The sequence below is a fragment of the Ictidomys tridecemlineatus genome, chromosome 9 (genome assembly GCF_052094955.1).
Source record: "Ictidomys tridecemlineatus isolate mIctTri1 chromosome 9, mIctTri1.hap1, whole genome shotgun sequence".
NCBI classification, from domain to species: domain Eukaryota; kingdom Metazoa; phylum Chordata; class Mammalia; order Rodentia; family Sciuridae; genus Ictidomys; species Ictidomys tridecemlineatus.
Genome location: NC_135485.1, coordinates 91,949,179 through 91,975,246, shown reverse-complemented (window position 1 = coordinate 91,975,246; position 26,068 = coordinate 91,949,179). Strand labels below are relative to the sequence as shown.

General features: G+C 36.5%; 1 protein-coding gene across 2 annotated transcripts in view; it reads left to right on the top strand.

Annotated features, from left to right (window-relative positions):
- The window catches only part of Alpk1 (alpha kinase 1), a 125,283-nt gene that overhangs the window by 10,223 nt on the left and 88,992 nt on the right, over positions 1-26,068 (top strand). For both annotated transcript variants that reach the window (XM_021729661.3, XM_040292989.2), the window contains exon 2: positions 4,326-4,388. The gene's annotated coding sequence lies outside the window, so the exon portion shown is untranslated. The remainder of the gene's footprint in view (positions 1-4,325; positions 4,389-26,068) is intronic.

Sequence of the window (26,068 nt, the reverse complement as noted above, 5' to 3'; positions counted from 1 at the left end):
TGCAGAAGTCATCTTTGAGTTAACCACAGGACATGAGTGATAGAGGACACACCACCAAAATGATCACAATGCCACCAGTCTTGCTAAATCATTTCTGGATACACCTAGGCATCTCAACTTAAAGGCAAAAACCAGACTGCTCAATTATTATCAGACAAAGAATATTTCGTTAAACTTTAAAAGCTTTCACTTTATAAAACTTCATTATGAAGAAAAAGACATAAACATTTTGTGGTATTTGTTTCTTAGTGGACCATAAGTAGTTCTTACTCTCTTTTTTATCTGATTTTTGTCTGAAAATTTTCTATAATAATATTTTTATAATATAATAATACAATGTTTTAAAAATATAGATTTAAAAATATGCATGTGTGTATGCACATATATATATATATACATATATATATATATGTATATATATATATAAAACAAAGAATCTTTATGACCTTTTTTTGGTGCCAGGAATTTAACCCAGGGACACTTAACCACTGAGACATATTCCCATCCCATTTTATTTTTTTAATGTATTTATTTATTCTAATTTGTTATACATAACAGCAGAATACATTTCAATTCATAGTACACATATAGAGCACAATTTTTCATGTCTCTGATTGTACACAAAGTAGATTCACACTATTCATGTCTTCATATATGCACTTAGGGTAATGATGTCCATCTCATTCCACCATCTTTCCTATTCCCATTCCCTCTCCCTTCCCCTCCCTCTGCTTTGCCCTATCTAAAGTTCCTCCATTCCTCCCATGCTCCCCCCAACACCCCGATTATGGATCAGCATCCACATTCAGCCTTTGGTTTTGGGGGACTGCTTACTTTTCTTCACATGATATTCTCTAACTCTGTCCATTGACCTACAAATGCCAAGATTTTATTCTCTTTTAATGCTGAGTAATATGCCATTGTGTGTATATACCACAGTTTCTTTTTCCATTCATCTATTGAAGGGCACAATTTAGCTATTGTGAATTGTGCTGCTATAAACATTGATGTGGCTGTGTCCCTGTGTTCCTGTGTCCCTGTATGCTATTTTTTAGTCCTTTAGGTATAAACCGAGGAGTGGGATAGGTGGGTCAAATAGTGGTTCCATTCCAAGTTTTCCAAGGAATCTCCATAATGCTTTCCATATTGATTGTACCATTTGAAGTCCCACCAGCAATATATTAGTATGCCCTTTTCCCCACATCCTCATCAATACTTATTGTTGTTTGTATTCTTGATAACTGTCATTCTGACTGGAGTGAGATGAAATCTTGGAGTAGTTTTGATTTTCATTTCTCTAATTGATAGACATGTTGAACATTTTTTTCATATATTTGTTGATTTATTTCATTCCTCTTTATTTTTTATTTTGAGACAGGGTTTCACTAAATTGCTTAGGACCTAGCTAAGTTGCTGAAGCTAGCTTTGAACTTATAATCCTCTTGCCTAAGCCTCACTAGCCCTTTCATGTTTGAAATGCTTCTTTTTAACCCTTTTCAGGAGCCTGGCAGCATTTGGTTGGCTGTCAATGTCTCTCTCTTGCAAGCCAATAGCCAGAGTATATGTAAAAGGAAATTGCATTAAAAAACAAACAAACAACAACAACAACAACAAAAACCCAAGCATTAGTTATTGTGCCACAGACAGACAGCAGAAGTTCCACAGTGTCTCAACAGAGCCATTTCCCCTAAATCACAGCTAACAGAGGAAATGTCTTTCTGTTCTGCAAATGCAGGTGCAGGAAGTAAAAGCTGAGTGCATGAATCAGCCCAGGCCAAGTTCCTTCCACAAGGCACATCCCTTCAGGTTGTCCCATCTGCTCCTTCTCAGCAAATCCACAGCTCATCCAAGGGCTGGCCTTTTATTGCACTGTGCAGGGAAGGTGGAGTCAGTAATGGAGACCAATCAGGATTTTAATTGGGGTGTGTTGAGAATGTAATGTTTATTTGGTGACCCAAGTGCAGATACCAAGTTAGAGTTGAAAATATGTCTTTGAAATTCAAAAGAGTTTGGGGAACATGATAATGGTCAATGAATATGTGGGATTTAAAGCCATTAATTGAATGAAAGGAGTGAGTGTAGAAGAAGAAGGAAAGAGAACTTGAGACAGAACTTTTGCATATTCTAACTGTAAGGAGTTCTAGAAGAGAAGAACAGCCAAAAAGTGTAAGAAGGAGTGATCTGTGATAGGAAAACCAAGAGAGTATTGTGTCCTGGGATGGAAGAGAGGAGGGAGGGCTGTGTGCTGTTGGTAGGTCCTCCGGGATGAGTGCTGTCTGCTGGATTTGTCCATCTTTGGTAAGGGCAACCTCAGTGGAGTCATGGGGCAAAACTCTGAAGCTTGTTAAGAGGAAAGGAGAAGAGACAGTTCAAAGTTTGAGTAGAAACAATTTTCTCAGAAATACTGCTAAGAAGGGGCAACACTGCTGATGACAGTGAATTCAAGAGAATTTCTTCTGAGATAGAAGAAAGAATGTCATGTTTATAAATAGGATTGAGCCAAGGGAAAGCAAAAACTTAATGAAGGAAGAGATTTGAAAGAGGAGGGAGAAAGGCTGACACAATATCCTCAAGTAGACAGAGGTGGAATTACTGCATGAATGGAGTGCTTGGTTTTAGATGACTTGTGCAGTTCAGCTCTGGTATCAGAAGACAAGGCACAGTATGGGGTGCAGCTGCTGTTAGATTGAGAGTGGTGAGTGAGAATGTGCGGAAGGCCTCTTCTGACTGCTGAGGATGGGCGTCCAGGAGGAAGGGAGAGAAAATGCAAATACTTCACATGAGTGGGAGGTGAACGGAAGTGCCCTGTGATTGCCTGGGAGCACTAATAGCACATGAATAGTGGAGGTTCAAGTTCAGGAACTGAAAGTGAAGTCTGGGAAATATGGTTATTTCCACCAGCCCCCCACCTTCCCCCGGCCCAATATTTTTATCTGTGCCAAATCTAGATTTAACGAGACTAGTGATTTTGCTATCCAGGCTTTCAAAGACTAAAGGGGGGAATTTGAGAATATGGAGGAGTGAACATTGTTTATAGTCACAGCTCAGCGTGTATGACTAAGGGAGTGAGTAGCGTGGGGTGAAAGATGCATCTTGGAAGAAAGCATTTATAAAAACAAAGTTCTGGATCACTGCATGGTTATTGAATCTCCAAGAACAGGGTGGGATGCGAATGAGAGTTTTAGCAGTGACCCAGAAGCTAAATAATGCCCTGGGAGTTGGCACTTGACAGCAACCATGAGGGGCAGAGGGTAACATAATCTGGTGATATGAATTTCAAAAGTGGAGAGAGGGGAGTGTGGATTAAACAAGAAGGTGATAGCAAGGTCCAGAGTGGCCATGAAGACCAGAGACTGCTCTCTCAGGGGCTGGAGGAGACTAAGCTGCCTCTTGCAAAGGCTGCAGAGAGGCTGGAAATGTAATCACTGTGAAAGTAATGTGATCAAGTAAATTCAGTGAAAATAAATAATTTTTTTGTATAAATGTCATACATGATTCCCTATATCTGGTGAGCCCAAGAGTAATAAATAGATTTTTTTTTAAGTCAGTGAGTGCAAGTCTGATTTTTTTTTTTTTTAGTCAGAGGCAAATCTCTTCATTCTCTGCATAACAAAATGACCAGATATTTCCACCACTGATTGTTTAGATTCCTGGTGGTGAGATTTCTCTCCTACAGGATTGAACTGCTTCAAAAGTTGAAGGAGAGTTTTGGAACTCCTTCCTACTTAAGAGAGTGGCGGGAGAGACCAAAAAGCCTTTGATGTGACATTCTTCCTCCTTATATATCTGAAATAATGGATAGTGATGATACCAATTGCAACTTCACTCCTATTTGACCCAATTATGAGAAATATTGTCCTATTCATTCTCTTTTTATAAAAAGTCTTCTGTGTTTAATGGCTTCATCTTGACCAGGAATTTCCAAATAAGTAATGAATTGAAATCTAATGGCCACAAATTTTGGTAAATTTTCATATAAGGATTTTGAACTGAGTTTCTTTTCTAATTATATAGCAATACATAGTCATTATGAGAAATATGAAAAGACAGGGAAATATTTTAAATACCTTTTAGAGGAAAAGATGGTTAACATTTCATTGTATTTCCTTCTGGTTCTTCTTGAGTGATATTTTAAAATTATAGTAAGATAAACATAACATCAAATATACCATCTTAACCATATTTAAGTGTACAATTTGATGGTGTAAAGTACATTCAAATTATTGTGCTACTATCACTATCATCTATCCACAGAACCATTTATAACTTGCAAAATTGAAACTCTGTAATCATTAAACAATAACTTCCTATTTCTTTCTTCCCAGGGCCTCTGGAAATCACCATTCTACTTTCTGTGCCTGTGAATTTAACTACTTTGGATCCCTCATGTAAGTAGAATCATATAGTATTTTCCTTTTGTGACTAATTTCTTTCACTCAGCACAATGTTGTCTGTATTAATCTATGTTATGTAGCAAGTGTCAGAATTTACTTCTTTTTGAGACTGAATAATATTCTATTGTATGTCTGTACCAATTTCATTTGTCTGTTCATCCATCAATGGAAGCATGAGTTACTTCCACCTCTAGGCTATTACAACCAATACTGTTGTGGACATGGTTATACAAATATCTCTTTGAGACCCTGCTTTCATTTCCTTGGGGTATATACTCAGAAATAAAATTGATGGATGCAATGATACTTCTGTTTTTATTTTTTAAGGGAAATTCCACACTGTTTTCCATAGCAGCTGCACCATTTTATTTTCTTTCCAAGAGCATACAAGGGTTCCAATTTCTCCATATTCTCTTCCACACTTGTTATTTTCTGTTCATGATGGATGTGAGGTGGTATCTCATGGTGGTTTTGATTTGCAATTCTGCAGTGATTAATGACATGGAGGATCTTTCATGCTCTTATTAACTATTTTTATATCTTCTTTGGAGAAATCTCTACTCAAGTCTTTTTTAAATTGGGTGGTTATTGTGTTGTTGAATTGTGGGTGTTCTTCATGTATTCTGGGTATTAACTTCTTATCAGATATATGATTTGCAATTCTTTCCCATTCTACAGGTTTTTTTCTTTTCACTCTGTTGATAGTATTCTTTGATGCAAGAGGGCTTTAGTTTTGATGAGGACTATTTCTTTTCTTTTGTTGTTGTATCCATGAAGTCATTGCCACATGCAGCATCAATGAGTTTTAAAGTTTTTTCTCTTACATTTGAGCCATTGATCCTTTTAAGTTATTTGATTTTATATGTTTTGAGGTAAGGGTCCAACTCCATTCTTTTTCATGTGGATATCCAGTTTTGCCAATACCACATGTTGAAAAACTGTTTCCTATTGAATGGTTTTGGAAATCTTGTTAAAAATCATTTTAATATATATATGAATATATATGTTTATTACTATATCTTTGTGGTAAGTTTTGAAATCAGGAAGTGTGAGTCCTCCAATGTCCTTCTTTTTAAAAATTGTTTTAGATATGCAGAGTCCCTTGAGATTGCATATGAATCCCAAGATAGATTTTTCTAGCTCTGGAAAAAATTTCAGTAGTTTTCCATAATTTTTTTTACATAGTTGCTATTACACTGTATGAACAATTTTATACTCTGTTTTTCTTACTTAACATTATTTTATATTTAAACCATTAAAAATAAACATTATTCCTTTTTATTCAAATACTTCATAAACATACTTTACAATCAACTATGTAAAGAGAAATGTACAAATGAAAGTATAATGAAAGCTTTGCAAATATTTTGCCTCAAATCACATGATTTCTGAATACTTTAAATGCTGTAATTACAAACACAAGAAGAATATGATTCAAGCCATCTCAGAATATGAGACTACAATATTTATAAGTAGGAAAGAATAACAAACAGTGGTACTACTTTAAAAGACTTCGTTAAAGTTTATACTTATATTACTTTTAACTAATTGTAACTCTAGAATGTGTTTATTTACTCAATGAATATTAACTGAATCTAAAGAGTTTTGAAGCTCTGGGGATCTATATATAAATTATATAGGGTCATCCCCTGCTGGGAAAGTGAATGAATACCAAAATGTAACAAAAGTCTGTGTCATGAACTTTTACTTTCTTATTTAGTCTTTGCATAAGTCCTATTGGGAAGTGGTATTAGCCACAATAGGGATGAGGAAATTAAAATTCACTTCCGAAAAGCTGACCAAGTCATTAGAGGTGACACAGATAGTGAGTGGAAAGGACAGAAGTTCAGGGTTGTCTGACTCCAAAGCTCACGCTGTTTTCACTCCTCCAGTTTGCTTTAGGCACTTATGAGCTCATATACAGGGCAGAAGCATAAATAGCTCTCTGTAATGTGAACAAAATACTCTAATAGCAATTATTCTGCCCTATTTGAGGTTAAAAAAAAAAAGCTTTAGAGAATGTTGAGAATGTTTTAGATAGCTTTTTCGTCACTATGACCGAAAACCTGGCGGGAACAATTAAAGGAGGAAAATTTTATATGGGGCTCTTGATTTCAGAGTTCTCAGTCCATAAATGGCCAACTCTGTAGCTCTGGGCCCACTGTGAGGCAGAACATTATGGCAGAAGTTCAGGAGTTTGGATTTGGTGGCAAAGAAAAGCCACTCAGAATATGGCAACAGCAAACAGAGAGTGTTTGGTTCAACAGGGTCAAAATATAAACCCAAAAGCATGGCCCCAGTGACCTGCCTCCTCCAGCCCCTCCTTGCAGTTACCACCCAGTTGATCAATAACTGTGGATTAACCCACTCATGGTTCAAGGGTCTCATCACCCAATCATTTCACCTCTGAAAATTCTTTCTTTGTCTAACACATAAGCTTTTGGAGGATAGCTGGTATCTAAACCATAACAGAGAAGCAGCATTATAACCTAAGACCTGAAAACAGGATTTCATTAGATAAAAATTGTAGAGAAGAACATTCATTCATTCATTCATTCATTCATTCATTTTCCATTAATAAAAAAAACTTGCATTCAGTTTCTGCAGTATGCTAGACACACCATCAAATGCTGAGTCACAGAAAAGAATGTTCAAAACATTGTGGAGACAGTTAAGTAGCTGACTTATAACAGAGGTTGGTATCAAACTCTGGCACAGAGTTGAAAACTAATTGCCGGGGACACTCTTCCAGGGTACTAAGAGCAAGTTCACAGTGACAGAAGCTTCCTGGTGGCAGGTGGTGCTGAGCATAACAGATTGGATCCTCCATGTTGAGTTCAGGAGTTTGGATTTCAGCCTCTGGACAATCAGCCAGCAGCAATAAGTAGGGAAGAGACTGTCAATTCTGGTATCTTAAGAAGCTATCAGGTAGCAAATAAAGGATAGAGTATGAGACCTGGTAAAGAGACAGGTAGCAGGAAATTAAGAATCCAAACTGGAGACAGAGCTGGGCATTGTGGCACATGCCTGTATTCTCAACAGCTTGGAAGTCTGAGGCAAGAAGATAGCAAAGTTCAAAGCCAGCCTCAGCAACTTGGTGAGGCCCTAAGCAACTTGGCAAGACCCTGTCTCAAAATTTAAAAAAAAAAAAATTTTTTAAGGGCTTGGGAATGCTCCTGGGCTCAACCCTCAGCACCAAAACAAACAAACTGGAGATACATGGAAGAATCAACAAGAAGAGGACCTGAGAGAGCAAAACCATATTTGCAAGGTAAAGTTGATCAGTTTTGTCATCTGTAGGATGTGTGCTGAGAACAATAGAGACAAGAGAACAGCATGAACAATGGCTTTGGATCTGTCCACAATCTAAAAGCACTGCATTATTATTTTGAAGCAAAAGATCCATAAAGCATTAAGTAAAATATAAGTCTATTTTGACTTATCAGTATTTTGTATAGTATATTTAGCCATTCTAAAATACTCTAAATAGTTTCACTGACATCCCACACACACACACACACACACATACACAGTTTAAACATGCCCCACGATGACATTGTCACTACCCATTTGGTTAGCAGGCTCTTTCTCCATAGAAAGTACAGTTATAGCTAGGTATGATAGCTCACACGTGTAATTCCAGCAACTTGGGAGGCCAAGGTAGGAAGATCACAAATCAAAGGCCACTCTAGAGAGACTCTTGACAAGTTGGCAAGATCCTCTCTCAAAAAACATAAAGGACTGGGGATATAGCTCAGTGGCAAAACAACCTTGGGTTCAATTCCCAGTAATAACAACAACAAAATACATAATGACAAAATAAATTTTGTCATTACTACATTGAAGCATAGTTTTTGAGACAGTGGATTAGTGAATTTTTTCTAAGATGAAAGTCAAAAGGATTATTTTTACTGAAATTAAGCTCCAAAAAGATTACTGGTCAGGTAAATAATATGTTTTGCTATTTTCATACTTCATGAAGATTTCCATTCCTTCAGGTCTTTACTAAGTCTTGTAAATTATTTAGACCTGTTTTTCTCTGTAGAGTTCCTCGTTTGTTTTCTTTTTTATGTAACATTTTCCCATTGTTTTCATTAATAAGTAATATACATCTAGTTCAAGGTGGTATTGCTGATAATGGTGCTAATGCGTGCCACCAGAAGAGGGCAGCAGTGAGGTGCTGAGAAGAAGAACTAATTTTTGGCTTTGAAATTGCACACCCGCTTTAAGACCAAGAATGATGTGACAAACAAATTTGGTGCTGACATGGTAATTAACATCCAGAATTGACTTATTTTTTGGTCAGAAACTATCTCATAAACATTGCCACAGAATTTTCAGAAAATCTAATAATGTGCTTATAATGCAAGAGGGTAATACATTTGTGGAATTTTTTCTGCTGTCATATATAAATAAAAAATTTTAAAAAGAGATCTATGAAGATTGACACAAAGAGATGTTCTGAAATTTTTATATTCGATTGAAGAGGAAAGATTGGAGATGCACTAAAATGAAGCATGTTGTTTCTTATCACTTCAAGAGTGTAGGCTGATAATTTAATACTTTACATAGATAATCAAAATATCTTTAAATATATTTTATCTTTAAATATAACTATCTTTAAATATAACTTTAAATATATCTTTTATCTTTAAATATAATTATCTCTAAAATGAAAGGAAGTATCTTTAATTTGTCAATAGTAATCAATGCATAGAATTTATCATCGAAGAGAAGTTTCCCAAATTCATCCTATATCTGCTTTTATAAACATTTAACAGCAATAAACATTTTTTGAGCACTAGTATATGCTAGAGCTTATTCCAGGTACTGAGGCTATAGAAAAGAATAGCTCATTCCCTGACCTCTTGGAGTTTATATTATAATAGAGAAGACAGACATTAAATCAAACTGTGTGATTATTGTACAGTTATAATCAAGAAAAACAAACAAAAAAGGAAAACAAACTACCATAGGGACCCAAATAAAGGAGTTTGGGCTCAACTCCAAAACTGGAAAATAAGTGGAATTGAAAATAGGACTCAAGAAAAAACTCAAGTTCCTGCTGGGGTTGTAGTTCAGTGCTAGAGTGTTTGCCTGCTATGAGCAAGGTCCTGGGCCCATCCTCAGCACCATAGCATGTATGTGCGCGCGCGCACGTGCACACACACACGCACACACACACACACACACACTAAACAAAATACACTTAAGTTCCTTTTTAAGATGTTGATGGGCCTTTCTTTCTTTCTCTCTCCTTCCTTCCTTCCTTCCTTCCTTCCTTCTTTCCTTCCTTCCTTCCTTCTCTCTCTCTCTCTTCCTCCCTCCCTCCCTCCCTTCCTTCCTTCCTTCCTTCCTTCCTTCCTTCCTTCCTTCCTTCCTTCCTTTCTTTCGCTGAGAATTGAACCCAGTGCCTCACACTTGCTAGGCAAGCGCTCTAACACTGAACCACAACCCCAGCTCCCAACATACTTAAGTTTTTAATGGCCATTTTTTGTGTTTCTTTCCTCTGGTAAAAAAAAAAAATAAATTGGATAAAATAAAATTTACAGATTCATGAAAATAGCATTGCCAAAAACTGTTCAGGTAGTTACAGCATGGCATAAAAACATGTTGCCAAAACTTAAAGTGATTTACAATGCCATAGACCACCTGAACTGGACTAAACTTCAAGTCAGTCATCAACCGGTGACAACCTCAGCTGAGAATGTGTTCTCATGTGATCTACTGTAAAGGCTGATGCTAAAGCTGAGAAACACTTGTGTAAATAGAATTCCCTGCCACCTCTTGTTCACCCACCCTTACAGGCATTTCCACCAGCCCTGATTCCCACTTGGCCCAGTCTGTGAGCTCAAATCCATCCTCAGTAGCCTTCCAAATCTAGACTCCTTAGTTAAATAGGTTGCTTATAATTTTGATGAGGACTTTAGACTTTTGTTTGTCTCTTTTTCTTCAATCACATGCACTTCCTGGAACTAGGGTTGATAGAGCAATCCCAGCCAAAGCTGAGACATTTCCCAGCCGATTATGATCAGACGAACCATAGCTGGGCTTTGAGTGATGCACATCAATTCTTTTATTCATAATTGGTTGTCTTTCCAGTTCTCCAGAGCACCTGTTTCAACCCAGGATCTTTCCTTTCAAGCTTCATTCCTGCTGCCCTAACTCCCAGATTTCCTTCTATTTGATTTAGGATACTGGGTTATTTATGGAGAATTCTCAGATTTTCTCAAAATCCCTGGCCATTCTTTCCCCTTCCCTCCTGCCTGCAAGTTCTGCCTCTAATCCAAACCTACTTTTTTCTATTTTCTTAAGCCTACTCTCTTCATCTCTTTTATGACTTTTTTCATTCTTCATATTTTCTTTACTTCCTTCCTTTCTTTTTTATTTATTTGTTTTTTATCTGTTCTAATTAGTTATATGTTAACAGCAGAATGCATTTCATTTTATTGTACACAAATCGAGCACAATTTTTTCATTTCTCTGGTTGTCTTTCTTCCTTTCTTTCTGCCCTCTGACATCTCCTTAGCCTACAGAAATATTCAAATCTAATAATTCTTAGGAAATATTCATTGCCCTTGAGATTGTTAGTCCATTTAAAAAAATAGTATGTATATTTGTTCTTTTCACTTACTTGTTTAGGGACTAATTTCTTCTGGTCTGTCCTTTCATGACTACATACAAGATCAGCAAGAGCCTTCGAATCCTCTGATCTGGTTGCCTCTTCCTAGCCTTTTCCCTGGGTCTCCCGTAGAACTGGTTGCTATGCACAGTATCAAGTCTTTGCAATGTCAAGGTTCTCACATTTCTAAGAGATTCCTTTGGAGACTGCTTCCCTACTCTCTGGGCTTTGTGTAGAGGAATTCTTGAAAAGTCCATCTCTTTTTCATATCCCATCTTTGCCTCCTTTGATCTCAGATATTGATCCAGGGTTATGAATACTAACTTCATCTCCAATTCTAATCTTTTCTGAGCTTAACTCACATTTCCCACCTCTTCAGAGAGCTCAGTCTCTCTACATGTTCCCATGGGGACCTTCAACAGCCTGAATTTGAACTCATCATCTCTGAGTGGGGATTCCAGGTATACTGGATTGTGGTCATGAACTGCAAAACTCTGTGCAACTGCTTTTGCTGTAGTCCCACCAGTCCCGTCTGTCTGACATGCATCTCTTTGCACAACCATCCCTGTTCTGTAGATCTGGTTTTCCCCAAGCTCACTCTTTGGAGTCCCTCCATCCCTCAGTGTTTAACTCCTGTCTGGTCTTCTGAATAAGGCCTACCTTAATTAAACCTCTTCTTCCCTGAACAATTAGTCATTCTTAGTCTTGTCTTGAAATTCAACTGTACCTGATCACCTTTAGTCTCATATTTGAGATACACCTGTCTCTGTCATCTCTGTTAAACCTGAGCACTAAACGTTCTGGTACTCTCATTCATTCTTTTTTTTTTTAATATATATTTTCAATATAATTAACTGTAAGTTTGTAGCCTACAGTTTTTTTTTTATTGTTGGTCGTTCAAAACATTACACAGTTCTTAATACATCATCTTTCACAGTTTGATTCAAGTGGGTTATGAACTCCCAACTTTACCCCGTATACAGATTGCTGTAGAGAATAGGACAGACAGCAGAATACATCAGACACTAGAAAGGCAATATGTCAATCAATGGAAGGGTAACTGATGTGAAACAGCAATCTCATTCATTCTTATAGCCTTTATGGACCTTGTACAGAGGATGCAAGTACTGAGGAAGGTTTGGTTAATTTATATTCATTGATATTAAATTAATTTAAGAATTTGAAATTTTGAACAGTGTGAAATTTATAGTATGTAGGCTATAAATTTGGGAGACTATAGAAAGTTTAAAAAATAAAGAAAAGGAAAGAAATTTATACCAATAAAATTAACATTTTTGTTTTGTCCTATTTCAGTTGAGATGGATATTTAGGGAATTCATGAAGTTTGTTTTGTATGATGCTTATTTAGGGTGATGAAATTCTTGGAAATTAAGAGTAACTTTGTCAGGGTGTGGGGTTTGATTTTTACTCTCCTCACAAGCCTCCTTAGTCAGAGACAAAGGATTTTATTACTCATAACAACAAGTAGCATAAGATACCATGTTGATATCAGCTCCTCTTGTCTTCCTATTCCTGTAGGAGTGATAGTGGTCCAGTGGATGCTGTGCATGCAGGAAGTTGGTTTGTGTTGCAGCAGAGAAACATTTAGCTTTAGGAACCCACTGCTTTTATAGCAAGCTTGTTCTTTGTCCCAGAGGGAGGCATTACCTTATCCCAAAATTCTGCTACATATATAATCCTAATATATGACTCAGAGAACAGGGCAAGAAGTTGGGCCTGGCATTCTTGACACACCCCACAATTTTCAGAGATATTCATGATGAATTTCCTAGCCCAAAAACATTCTATGAGTGTAAGGATTGTGGTTTCCTGACGCATCAGAAGGACTCAAATACTTGTTGAATTACATCAATTAACTAATGAAAAGGGGAACCATTGAAGAATGCCCTCCAAATAAGGGCAAATAGGGTGAATTCCTTAAGGGAACAATTCCATATTTCAGACCTGATCAAGTGGAAAAATCAGAAGGATGATAAGAAGTACCTGGTTTTATAACAAAATATCTAACTTCATGGCTAGTTTGTCTAGGCCTCTCTATGAGAAGTACTCAGTGATTAAGTCCAACTAACCTCAGGGAGTGCCTGTATCTCAATAAATTAGTACTGTGGTAACTATGGTTCTCTCTATATGCAACTGTTTGCCACTGGATTTCAAAAATGGGCATTCGGCTACTTTACCTGAGTCTCAACCTTTGGGGACAGCGAAAGAGTAGAAACTGAAATTTAATGGAAAATTCAAGAATTATCCTCCAAAGTAAAATTTGATGGCCTTCTTAATTTCTGAAGGAAAATATGACAAAATCCTAATACATAGACGCAGGCATTGTTGATTAAACATGGCTTCATTTAATGTCCACCCAGAGGATCAGTTCTGATCAGGTGGCATTTGCCAACCTAAGCTCCAGGAAGAGGATAAGTTTCATGTAGGGCTTCTGAAATAGTGATGGACTAGGGAGGGGCAGGAGACTTCTTTGCGGTGTCTGGCTGTATTCTGGGTTATTGTGCAACAGATGGAGGAAAAGGATCATCTTTCCTGCTTACGAAAGCAGTAGAGAAACACCCCCATGTATTCACATAAGCTTCAAAGTGAGAAGAATGGACAGTTGAAAAAGCCACAGGCAGTCATTTTATAAACAAGTAAAATATTTGAAGCCAGTAAAGTGAATTTGCCCAGAGAATAGTTGTGAAGTGAGACCCACCTGGATTCCAATACCAATTCTGCAGCTTCCTAGCTAGCTCCATATCCTTGGTTAGGTTGCCCCATCTCTAGTGGCCTCAGATTTCTCATCTACAAAATAAGAAGAACCATACTTCATAAATTTGCTCTACGTAGTAAATCAGGAAATATCTGTAAATTTTTAGTTCAATCATAGAAAGCTAAGTACTCAGGAAATGGTGGGTATAATTAGGATTGTTACTGCTTTTGTAATGCAAACATTAATGAAAAGTGGGATCTATTTATGTTAATCAGAAGGGAGAATGGTTATTTTTAAATTTAAGAGACATAGCACTAAAATATATATTTAATAATTCTTTACTATTGTTTTTTAATTTTTTTTTTTTGGTTGTACATGGACACGATGCCTTTATTTTATTTCTTTATTTTTATGTGGTGCTGAGGATCAAACCCACTGTCTCACATGTGCAAGGCAAGTTCTCTACCACTGAGCTACAGCCCCAGCCCTACTGTTACCTTTTTAATATAACTTCCAGAGTGGTAGAGAAATTTAAGAGTCTCATAAATACCTAACGAGACAGTGGGTATGCAGTCAACAGTCATTGATTGTGGCATCAATCATCAGCAGTGTAAACTCCCAAGTAGGAGGCACCTGTGAATGAATCCTCCCATGCGATCTGCAGAGGAACTTAAATGCAATTTGTAAGCTGTATGGCCTGTAGATGGCGAGCTTGGATAGAGAGAATACTAAGCAATGATTACCTAGAGAAGAATGTGGGTTTTTGATTTGTCGAAGAAAGGACTAATACTGATACATTAATAAAGACTGTTCAAGAGGCCAAGGGTTTGGGGGAGATGCATGAAGTTCCTTCTCTGATAGAAACTGTCAATCTATCTGTTGAAGTGAGTCCTCCCTCAGTCGTGCGTGCTGTCAAGCAAACTGCATTAGCTTCTAGTCACTGTTGCAAGAGAAAGGAGTATGGAGTATGGAACATAAGCAGCTTTTCCCAGAAGTCTCTGGGAAGGTTCAAAAGCGCTACCTTCTCAAAATGTGCATATCCAGCACCGTTCATCATCTGAACCCAATCTACATGTTCAAAGTATCTACGCCTTTTTATCTAGATAAATAATCATACCCTTCCTTGCTTGCTCGTTGCCAGCATTGAGTATTCGTGCTTCACACTCTTCTTCACACTCTCCAAGCAACCCTTTAGGGACCAATTACCATCCTTCATTGACATCATTTTACGGGCTGACAGAAATTTCTAGAGTGTCATGCTGGGCATTCAGGAGTCCTCAGAGAGCTCTTTAGTACATTTGTATAATCTATGTGCCCTACTAGAAATGTGAGGATTATTTTCCCCCTTAAAATTCTACTCTAGAGTACTAGTTTTACCATCCCGGGGCCAAAACTACATATATGTGGATTTGTGGGGGAAATTAGAGTGACTTTCCAAAACTGCCTGCTCATGCAGTGGCCTGAGAGGTTTTGTTGGTTCTTTCAGCTGTGAAAGAGCCCATCAGCTCACCCAACATGATAGATTAATGACCTTTTGCTGCATTATAAAGCGGGGTCACTATTCTCAAAGAGCCTCTCAGCTTGTGGGTCAGGTGAAGGGACATCTCCAGCCTTCCATGGTGCCTCTGCCCTGTCATTTATCACAAGGCTGTAATTGTTATCCACACATTTGGCTCCCATGAATGTGTGCTTCTGGAGTCCAGAACCTGCCGTATTCGTTCATTTATCTTTAGCATTGTGTCTGACATCTAGTAGGAACTTTTAAAATGCTGAATAAATGAAAAACTAAATATACATGCTGAAGAAGAAAAGGAATGCAGAAATGAGAAAAGCTCGATTCAGGAAAAGAAGAGGGGCCTAGGAGCTAACCACTTATGGGGAATTGTATCTATAGAGTTTGGGAGATTGCAGTGTTTGATTTCACTTTCAGTTCTGCCCTTGCCCAAATCTGAGTATTTCATGCCTTCATTTCCAAACAAAGTCCTTCGCTCTCAAGATAAGGTCATTTGGGTTTTCGGATAGCTTCTGAAAGTTATGAGGTTACAGTTAACCTAAGATATGGGAAGTTATCAGGAATTATGGAAATTGTTAGTCTTTATCTGAGAGTGGATTTGGATTTAAAGACATCCTTAGTGAAAGGCAATTCCAGGGATGGGAGTAGAAAATAATTGGAATTTGTCTCTGAAGGACACTCCAAATAAAAGCAACAATGCATACCCCAAAGTATTCCCCTGGAGTTGACAGTGAGCCATTTGACATGAAATGATTATGATGGTCAAGGACACAGGATATACATAGCAACAGGGTACAGGACTGTGGTGTGTGCCCATGGTAAGCACTCAATAAGTGCTGGTTGAACAGACAGGCTATTGTGTGGCTGAGCTGCTAAAGGGAGCCATGAACTGCATCACTGAAGGCAAGGTTTATTTACTTAGGTATTTCCTTAAGTACTGATAAAAAAGATATTGAAGTGACCTGCATTATTAAAATATCCATAAACCAGTGAAGGAAAAGCTAAAATGAAAAATTGATCACAAATCATTTAGGAAAAAAGAAAGCAATGTCCTAAACATGACATGAGCAAATCAACATCACAGGGCTCTGAGCTCTCTTCTGGCAACCAAGCCAGAAGAGAAACATGCGAGGTGTAGCACACTCCAAAATTCATCCATAAGTGAACACTTTTTCTTGGAGCTTAATTCTAAAAAGAATTCATAGCCTGTATACTTAAAAGAGAAAGAAGACATTTGGTAACAGTTTTGTAAAACGCCATTTACATGTTATTCGTGAAATAAACTATAAAGGTGATCAGCACCTAAATATAGCTTCTATAAAATAACAGGTGATGAGTGGGGGCGGGGAGAACTGAGTTAATATATGAATAATATACACACAACTGCATAAACAAGAAAACATGAACATTGGCAACAATCCCTATTTTCACAATTGATTATCAGGGTAGATTTATAGTCTGCTAAATCTAGTGCTTTAGGAGGGAGCAGGAAGGCTGGAAGAGGTTCCACTTCTACTTTTTCCTTGATTTCTGGGCCCATGTGATCTGTCTTTTAGTAAAACAATTGCATGTATGGATTACATATTCAGAACATATACCATTTTCTTTGACCACTACCCTTGTTCTCCAGCTGGCTCTAAAACTGAGTCTTCAGTAGACTATTGGACTGCTCTGTAAGGCCAGCTGCTCCTGGATTAGGGTAAAACCAATGAATCCCATGGGAAATGGCCTGTAGCATCAGTGGCCAGAAGCAATGCTATATGATCACTGTGGGTGAATTAAGCTTTCAGCAACTCCACAGAAGGTATTGCTAATGGAAGCCTAGCAGGGAAGTCAAATATAGATCCAGAACAAATATCTATTCTAGGGAGAAAAATTGCTATGAAGTCCATTATGAAAAGGGTTCAATAGAACCGATCAATTTTCAATAACATGCCCTTTTTCCCAGGTTTAGAGTTGTGTGGGCCATACAGCTTGGATCTCTGCTTCTGGCTTCCTAAACATCCAACAGTAGTGATAGCCATATCTGTTTTGGTAAAGGAAATTTGCGTGGTTGAGCCCTTGACTCATCTCCATCGTTGTTACCATACTCACTTGGTTCTTACACCTGCTAAGGAACATAAGTGAGACCTAGGAAAGAAGGAAACTCACATTGGCAGTACTATTTCCTTGCCCATTCTCTGGGCAACATTTCTTCTGCAGTGGGAGCCCTTGGTGAAAGCGTACTTGGAGCACAAATTTCCTCACACCAGGGGCCTTTTCTGAGAAGTCCATGCATGACTTCTAAATGTCTTTGCCATCAATCTTTTATTTTATTTGTTCTTTTTAGATGTACATGACAATAGAGTCTATTTTGACATATTATACGTACATGGAGTATAACTTATTTCAATTAGGATCCCATTCTTGTGGGTGTACATGATGTGGAGTTTCACTGGTGGTGTATTCATTTATGAAAATAGGAAAATTATGTTGGGTTCATTTCACTATCTTTCCTACTTCTATTTTGCCACCAATCCTTCAGTCTTGTTCCTTCCAGTTTCCTTATCATCTCACCAAATCTTTAGGCTCTATAAATGAGTCAGAATCATGGGCATCTGTCCTTAGAGGCAAAGCATACAATTTGATGAACTCTCCAAGTTCTGCTTATTGTGAAAACATCTTTCACTTGTCCTTCATGGCCAACAGTAAAGAAAGTTCCATCCTGGGTCAATTTACTTATGAAAGATACTATGCATAATCCTCTGTAAATCAGTCTTGGATATTTTTCTTCCCTGGCTAAAGAGAAACCTCCATTAGGCTATAGATTAGGTGCCGTGAGAATTTGAGCCTCTTCCTTATAAAACTAACTTGCACCTTTAGAACTTGATCACATCTGATCTTTCATGTGCCACTACAGTTTTGGATGATGGAGAGCTCTTGGTACATCCAAGTTTAAAAGCCAGTCCATCAAATATCATCTTTGATTCAGATGGGCAGCTCAGGTATTATGTAAAACCAGTTCATTTCCTGTTGACCAGATACTCATTCTCTACCAGAACCCAATAACAAACCCCAGAATATGATTCTCAAGGAAAGTAGTCATTCTCTAAAGAGATTATGGCTTTGCTCTCAATTCTAAGCTCTGTACTATAATTATTTTACTAGGGAATTCCATCAGCTCAATAAAATATCCCAGTCTGCCACAAACACTGTATGCACATTATATTTCCTTGGTCACAAGGTCTAAGTGGCAGGAGTGGCTTATTCTTTAAACTAAACTGGCTGAAGAATATTCTTTTGTTTGGGGCCTTCCTTAAATATAGACATCTTATGGTTTATTAAGTAAGTAGGAAGGAACAACACCTATGTAATAGTATTTTGCTTGTAACATTTTACTAAAAGTCCACCAAATATTTGTACCTGGAACTGAATACAAAGTGCAGCTAGTTTTCTTTCACTGTGAAGGGATATCACAATATATTCAGATTTCTGGATTCCCCTAAACATAGGTGAATTAGTAGACTTCTGAACTTTCATGGAATTTCTTTTGTTCTTGGTCACATGTGTCTTATCAAGGCATAGAATGTATTTGTTGCTTTTTGCTTGCAGATCAATTGACAAATTCATCAATAATGTGGCAATTAAAGTCCTATGAAATGGCAAAATCATCAAGGTCTCTGAATATTAAATTATGACACAGACCTATCAGAGAGCCAGTGGAGAATTCTGCCAGTTGCTGAGCAGGTCTTCTCTAATTCTACACACAAGGACTTGGAAAATAAGCACAGGATGATGTTTGAATCCAGACTGACCATTCTGAGATGGATTTGGGCTCAAACTCCATTTACCAGCCAACTCCCTAAAGTCTTTATTCTGATTGTTGGATTATAGTGATGCTGCATGTTCCTAGAGTTAACTGTAGCTTGGAGACAACTGAAATGATCTCTACTATATAGAGAGATTTCCCCTAGAATATTACCACAGACCACTTTTGAGAATGCTAAAGGGAAACCTCATGATAATTTTCAGGGAAATTCCTCAGGATGCACAGCCTCCCCTTCATTGAAGGGGCTCTATATCTATGAACTAAGGCCAGTTCTGGGAAATGGGAGACAGTGATCCTCACGGTGCTCATACAAGTTACACTTCTATTTACCAGAACAAGGATTTTCAATTATATTATACAGACTTATTATATAGTCAAGTGTTCCTGGAACACTTGATGTTCCAGGATGACATGGTAAAATATTGAGTAGATCATCCCCAAAAAACCATTCCCATATTCTACCTTTAAGTGTCTGTATTTCTTCTTCTACATTACATTAATTTTCTAGCATCTTGACTTCATTTGCTATAGGCTGCCACAAAGTCCAAGCATCAGCCAATCAACTGAGCAATTATTATAACCAATCCCACCTAATAGAACCAACACAATGAATCTCTGGCAAATGAACCAATATTAGTAAGGAGCACTGTTCCTTTCTTCCTCCTCACTCTTAACTGTAGAATTCATTTTCACAAATAGTTTTTACCTGGTTTTTGAAAACATAAATTAGAAAAAGAATCCTACAATTCTTTCATGTGTAAGTCCCCTCTCCTCTGGATATAGGTTGGCCAGACTGCCCTTCCTATATTCAAATAGCCCCACAGATATAAGAGGGAAATTCTTTGAATCTCATTCTTTCTCTCTCTTCTTTCTTTTCTTCTCTTCTTCTTTCCTTTTCTTTCCTTTTTTTTATTTTGGGGGCAGGCACTGGTAAGCAACATATATTGGCTTATTTTTAAACTTAACATACAGTAAAATTTATCTTTTGTTTGATCTTTATTTTATAATTTTATAAAATGTATATCTATATAATTTATAGACCTTTGTAACAAACACCCCAATCAGACTACAAAACAAATTTTCCTCCAAGCACCATTTTAGCTGACAAATGTCCCGAACAGGAACACACCTCCCTGTTCAGATGGCCAACAGATGAAACTTTGTGAGGGTCTTTGTGACACGTGTCTAAGCAATACTGATTAGGATAGTATGGATCTTTAGTGTATAGGCTTTCAGTTTTAAAAAGTGGTATGCTTGCACAATTCACAATAGCTAACCTGTGGAACCAGCCTAGATGCCCTTCAATAGATGAATGGATTAAAAAACGTGGCACAATGGAATATTATTTAGCATTAAAAGAGAATAAAATCATGGCATTTGCAGGTAAATGGATGGAGTTGGAGAAGATAATGCTAAGTGAAGTTAGCCAATCCCCCCGCCCCGCCAAAAAAATGTTGAATGTTTTCTCTTATATAAGGAGGCTGATTTCATAGTGGGATAGGGATATGGAGCATGAAAGGAATAGAAGAACTCGAGATAAGTTAGAGGGGTGGCAAGGGAAGGGAGGGGGCATGGGGTTAGAAATGATGGTAGAATGTGATGGACATTATTATCCAAAGAACATGTATGAAGACACGAATTGGTGTGAACATACTTTGTATACAACCAGAGATATGAAAAATTGTGCTCTATATGTGTAATAAGAATTATAATGCATTCCACTGTCATATATAAATTTAAAAAATAGTGTTATGCGTGGTTCTCAATAGGGGATATATATCCCGTAGTGGAAAGTCATGGAAAGGAGGAATATTTCTTATCTTAACCAGGATGCTCAGAGGTCTTTTTATGTTAGATCAAATCCATGTGCTAAAGGCTTCCTTAGAATATGAAGTCTGGATGAAAAAAATCCTGGGATAATTTGTTTTATAAAATCCCAGTTGCTGCTTGAGCCAAGGAAGAAGACTGGATGATGAGGATCTTATATTTGCTTCTGCCATCCTGCCCCATTCTGGGAGGACTTTACACTAGTTAAGTGAAAATTATTTTTCAGTCAGAGCAGTGCAACTATTTGCCCTTGGAGATTTATTTTTGCAGTTCTAATCACTGAGATGTAGTCTTGTATAAAGGAAAATGTAACTCAAATGATGAAGATTCCTTTACTTTTGCAAAATGGAGGATAATGATTCCTTTGAAGTCGGGTGTTTGGGTTCCTGGTTCCCTGTAACACTGAGTGCTTCAGCAGGAAGTGGAAACTTGGAGCCTTTTTGAGAAAGAAGAGTGAGAACTCAGTGGAGTCCTATTTGAGGGAATGGGGCAGGGTGGAGGTAGTGTCAGTATGCAGTGAATGGAGTTCTGAGTCCCAGGCTTTAAGAAACCTACATATGGATATAGTATAATTGTCAAGAGGCAAAAATACAGCTCTTTATAGTTTTCTTTTTTTATTTTATTTTTTTTATTATTAGTTGTTCAAAACATTACAAAGCTCTTGACATATCATATTTCATACATTTGATTCAAGCAGATTTCGATGACTTCATATAATCTCTTGCACAGTATGACAGTTCACTTAGAAAAGTTTAATCTAAGTTCAAGCATATTCCAGTAATATAGGCTTTTCTCTGTTAATTCTGGGGTTTTACTGGACTTCTTCTAAGGAGGACAGGTACAGGGCCTTCTCAGAGAGATGACAGTCTGACATCTCTCCTTCATCCCAGGATCTCTTGGGATATTTAATCTGAATTGATAGGAGAAGAACTTATTGCTTATAACATAAGTTCTCCGCTATGGGTCTTTCTCAGAATTTTGCATTTTGGAAAAATTAATAAGCAAATATAAAACCAAAGAACAAATCCATGCCCTTGTCTTGACTCTCACAAAACTATTAAGTCAACTTTGCTTACTGCTCTATCCTTAATGCCTGCAATAGCATTTGGTGCTCAGTAAGCATATGTTGAATATCTAGATGAATGTATCAAAAGTCTGGGTTTTTTTTCTTGTTCTTTTAGACATAGCCACTCCAGGAGAAGAGCAATCAAATAAGTAATCACACACAGTGAAAATGGATAAGAAAGCCCTCTGGACAAGAGGAAATTGATTCATTTTATAATGAATAAAGTGATTCAGATATGTGTTATTTAGTATTGAATCAGGGGAGGACAGGCAGGCAGAAACTGCAATTTGAGGAATGAATTCTAATGCTTTTTTTTTAAAGTTTTAATTGTAAGCAAAGTACTCAATATCCTTGAGTTTCATTTGCATCTCTTATAATGTGGATGAATAAAATTAATAAATAAAACTTGGCTGAATATAATTTTGACATCTTTATTGAAATACAATTTACATGCAATGAACTTACCTGTGTTAAATATACAATTAAATTTTTTTCAATAAATTTATTGAGTTGTATGACTATCACCAAAATCCACTTTGAGAATATTTTAGTCACCCAAATAAGATTGCTTATTCTAACCTACATTAATCCTTGTTTTCATCTCAGCCCTGTTTCCCACCCATTCATATACTTTGTCTATATTGCTTTGCTTTTTTTTTTTTTTTTGGTACCAGGGATTGAACCCAGTGGCACTTAATCACTGGGCCACATCCCCAGCCCTTTTTTTATTTTTATTTTTTAAATTTTGAGATAGGGTATCACTAAATTGCTTAAGGCCTTGCTAAGTTGCTGAGGCTGGCTTTGAATTTGTTCCCCCCACCCCCCCCCCCCCCCCGCACCTCAGTCTCCTGAACTGCTGGGATTACACACATGTGCCACTGTGCCAGATGCCTTTTCTTAAAGATGGAACCACAAAATATGTGGTCTTCTGTGTCTGGCTTCTTTTATTTATCATATTCTTGAGGTTCATCCATTTTGTAGAAAGTTCTTTTTATTATTGAATAATATTCTATTGTATGTTCATGCCATGTTTTATTTAGCCATTTGTCTGCTGACAAACCATTTGAGTTGCTTCTATTTTGTGGCCATTACTATAATGCTGCTGTGAACATTTATGGATAACTCTTTGAATGAATGGATATATTAATTTCTCATGGATAAATCTGCAGAAGTGGAATTTTATGGTAAATTTACATTTAACTTTTTAAGAAATTGTCAAACTGTTTTTCAAAGTGACTGAATCATTTCATATTCCCACCAGCAGAAAACAAGGGCTCAAATTTTCCACATCCTTGCCAACATTTGTTATTTTCTGTCTTTTTTAGTGGAGTGAATATAAAATTATAATGAAAAAACACATATTTATGCCAGTTTTATTAGTAATAAAGCAATGATAGCTAAGAAGATTGAATTTATTTAAATTTTTGTAACAGACTTTATAAAACTTGAAAAGAAGCAAAAACTGACTACTGTGTACTAATCTTCCTAAAGTTTTGTTTATTTCTAGGCACTCTTCTGTTGGAAATTTTTCATTGTTCCTCCTGGTGATATGCTAGGGTTTTCTTGTATTGGTTCAAGAGATCCAATTATCGAATTTTCAGGAATTTTGTGAGCCATTTGGTAAACACAACCATCATTAAAAATTAAATATATAAACTTTAAATAAATTGCTTTAAAGGAAATATAAAACCTATTATTTTATGGTGTTCTACTATTATCTATGATCTTGAGGTTGCGTATACCTATTGTATCTCTGTGGTGGATTATCATGTAATGGTGGATTGCAGCCCATTTCTCCCCAATTCCATTTTATCCATCTAGAAATGTACTTGTTTCTAGAAAACTGGTTGCTAAACACCAAGTAGCTCTAAATTTACCCTGTGGGTATGTTGTATTAAGTTTATCAAAGATGTCTTTAATTTTTATAAAGTTCACTAAAATTTATTAAAAATGATAGCATCTTTAAAATATTAAGGCTTTAAATCCAGGAATATTATCTGGATGGTAGTTCTTCTATGCCCCTCAGTAATGCCATTTTTTATTACATGTGTATTGGCAGTTTATGTTTTGGAAATGGGTGGGCTCTATATTTATTTTTTTCACTGTCAGATCAGATCCCATATTAATAACAGTAATATATCAGCATCATGAAATGAATTATGAGGTCTTTCATATTTTTCTAGTTTCTGTAATAATCTAAATTACATATATCTAGAAGATTTGGTGGAAATTAACTGTGACAATCCAAATCTTTCTTGAAAATAGTGGACAAATTTTTCCATAGAGTTTTAATTATATCTTGTTTTTTTCTTTAACCTGTTTTAGTAATCTGTCAAAAATTATCCTAGAAAACATATTCTTTCTGCAAAATTTCACACTTTTTACATTGGGTTTGTATATAATAGTCTGTTATACTTCAAAATTCTTAACCACATTCTTTACCCTTGGCTTAATAATAATAGTGTTTATATCCCTGTTTTCATTCCTTTTTTCCATTAGATTTTTCCAAAACTACCTTACTGAACTTTTAAAACAACTTGCTTTTTATCTATTTTATAAATTATTATTTTTTTTAAAAAAAATAAGTTTATCCATTCCCCCTGACTTTCTAAGGCTTAGATTGTTGCTGTCTTTCTAATTCTTTGAGATGAAAGCACAGTTCATACTTCATTTTTATCATGAAAGATTATAAAGTCATGAATTTTTGTCTGACCATAGTTTTGGTTGCATTCCTTAAGTTTAGAAATGTATTGAAAAATGACAAAGAGATGATTTCTGAGTACTATTGAAATTTTCAGGTGACTTGTTTATAAAATTTTAATTTTAATTAATAATTCATGGTTTTGCATGCATTGTGATCAAGTAAAATTTTTTCCTTTGGGGGATTTATGAAGTTTCTTTTGGGTTTGCCATATTATTAATTTTCACAAATGTTCAGTAGTAGCATGCATTTAATATATATCAGAGCTGAAAGGTCTGAATTTTAAAATCATTTTGATTAATAAGCTATTTAATATATTTTAATTTTTAACATACTCATATTCAGTGTTTTTTTTTCCCTAGGAAGACTAGTTTTTGAGTAAGATATCTTATTATAAATATATTCAACTTCCTACTTCTTTCCCTACCTTGTTTAAATTAGAAGTATGGGAGAAAGGCGGTACTAAGCAGTAATCAGGGAAAGGTGTGAGAGGAAAAGGGAAAATCCTACAGAAGAGATGGATGCATCTCTTTTGAAGTGGTACAACACCTGGGAAGGTTATTTTTTTAATGTCTGAATGCCTGCAATCAAGAGCTCTCTCAGAATATATTTTCCTTTGGAAGGAAGTAGAATATGAGAGCAAGCAGAGAATGACATTAATCATAAGTGAGACTTCAGCCTAAATTTAGATGTTGCCAGCATTAAAAAGGGGGCGACATGAAAACTGGCAGCAAAGTTTCTGTTTCATTACTAGAAATGCCAAAGTGACCCAGAGGAGCAGTCACCTGCCCCATGGTCACCCCAGGAGAGCAGGTAAAAAGTGCCTGCCATGTAGCCAGCAAATCTACTTCACTCCCAACCCTGTGTGCTTTCCACTGTGCTGTAAACTCTCTCTAGCAAATACTTGTGAAGAAAATGACCAAATTAAATAAATAGCATTATTGGGAAATGTACTTCAACTTGCACGTGCTTTCAAAAATATTTGAAATTGCCCACAAAGAGAGGCACAGATGTGTTTAGCATTATTAAACCAAGGGTAAAGAATGTGGTGTAAGTAAATAGGATCTGGATAACACCATTTGCACAATGGCATCTAAATGACAATCACCCTTGGAACCAAGCACAAAATCTAATTCTGAGTTTCCTGGGAGTAAAGGCAAAAAGGGACAATATGAGATTTAGATGTTTATAATTGAATAAAAAGAAATATATTCATTTGGCATGAAAATCAAAGGGTCTCTTGCTTTGAAATCAAGAGAATTTGCTATGTGAGGTTTTAAGTAAAATAACATAAACCATGTAATGGACACCTTCAGAGGCAACTTTTATGTATAATTACTTTATAAAATTATAGTAAATTTTATGTAATAACTATTTTCAAAGTCATAAACAATTTAGAAACCAATGATTTATTCATAAAC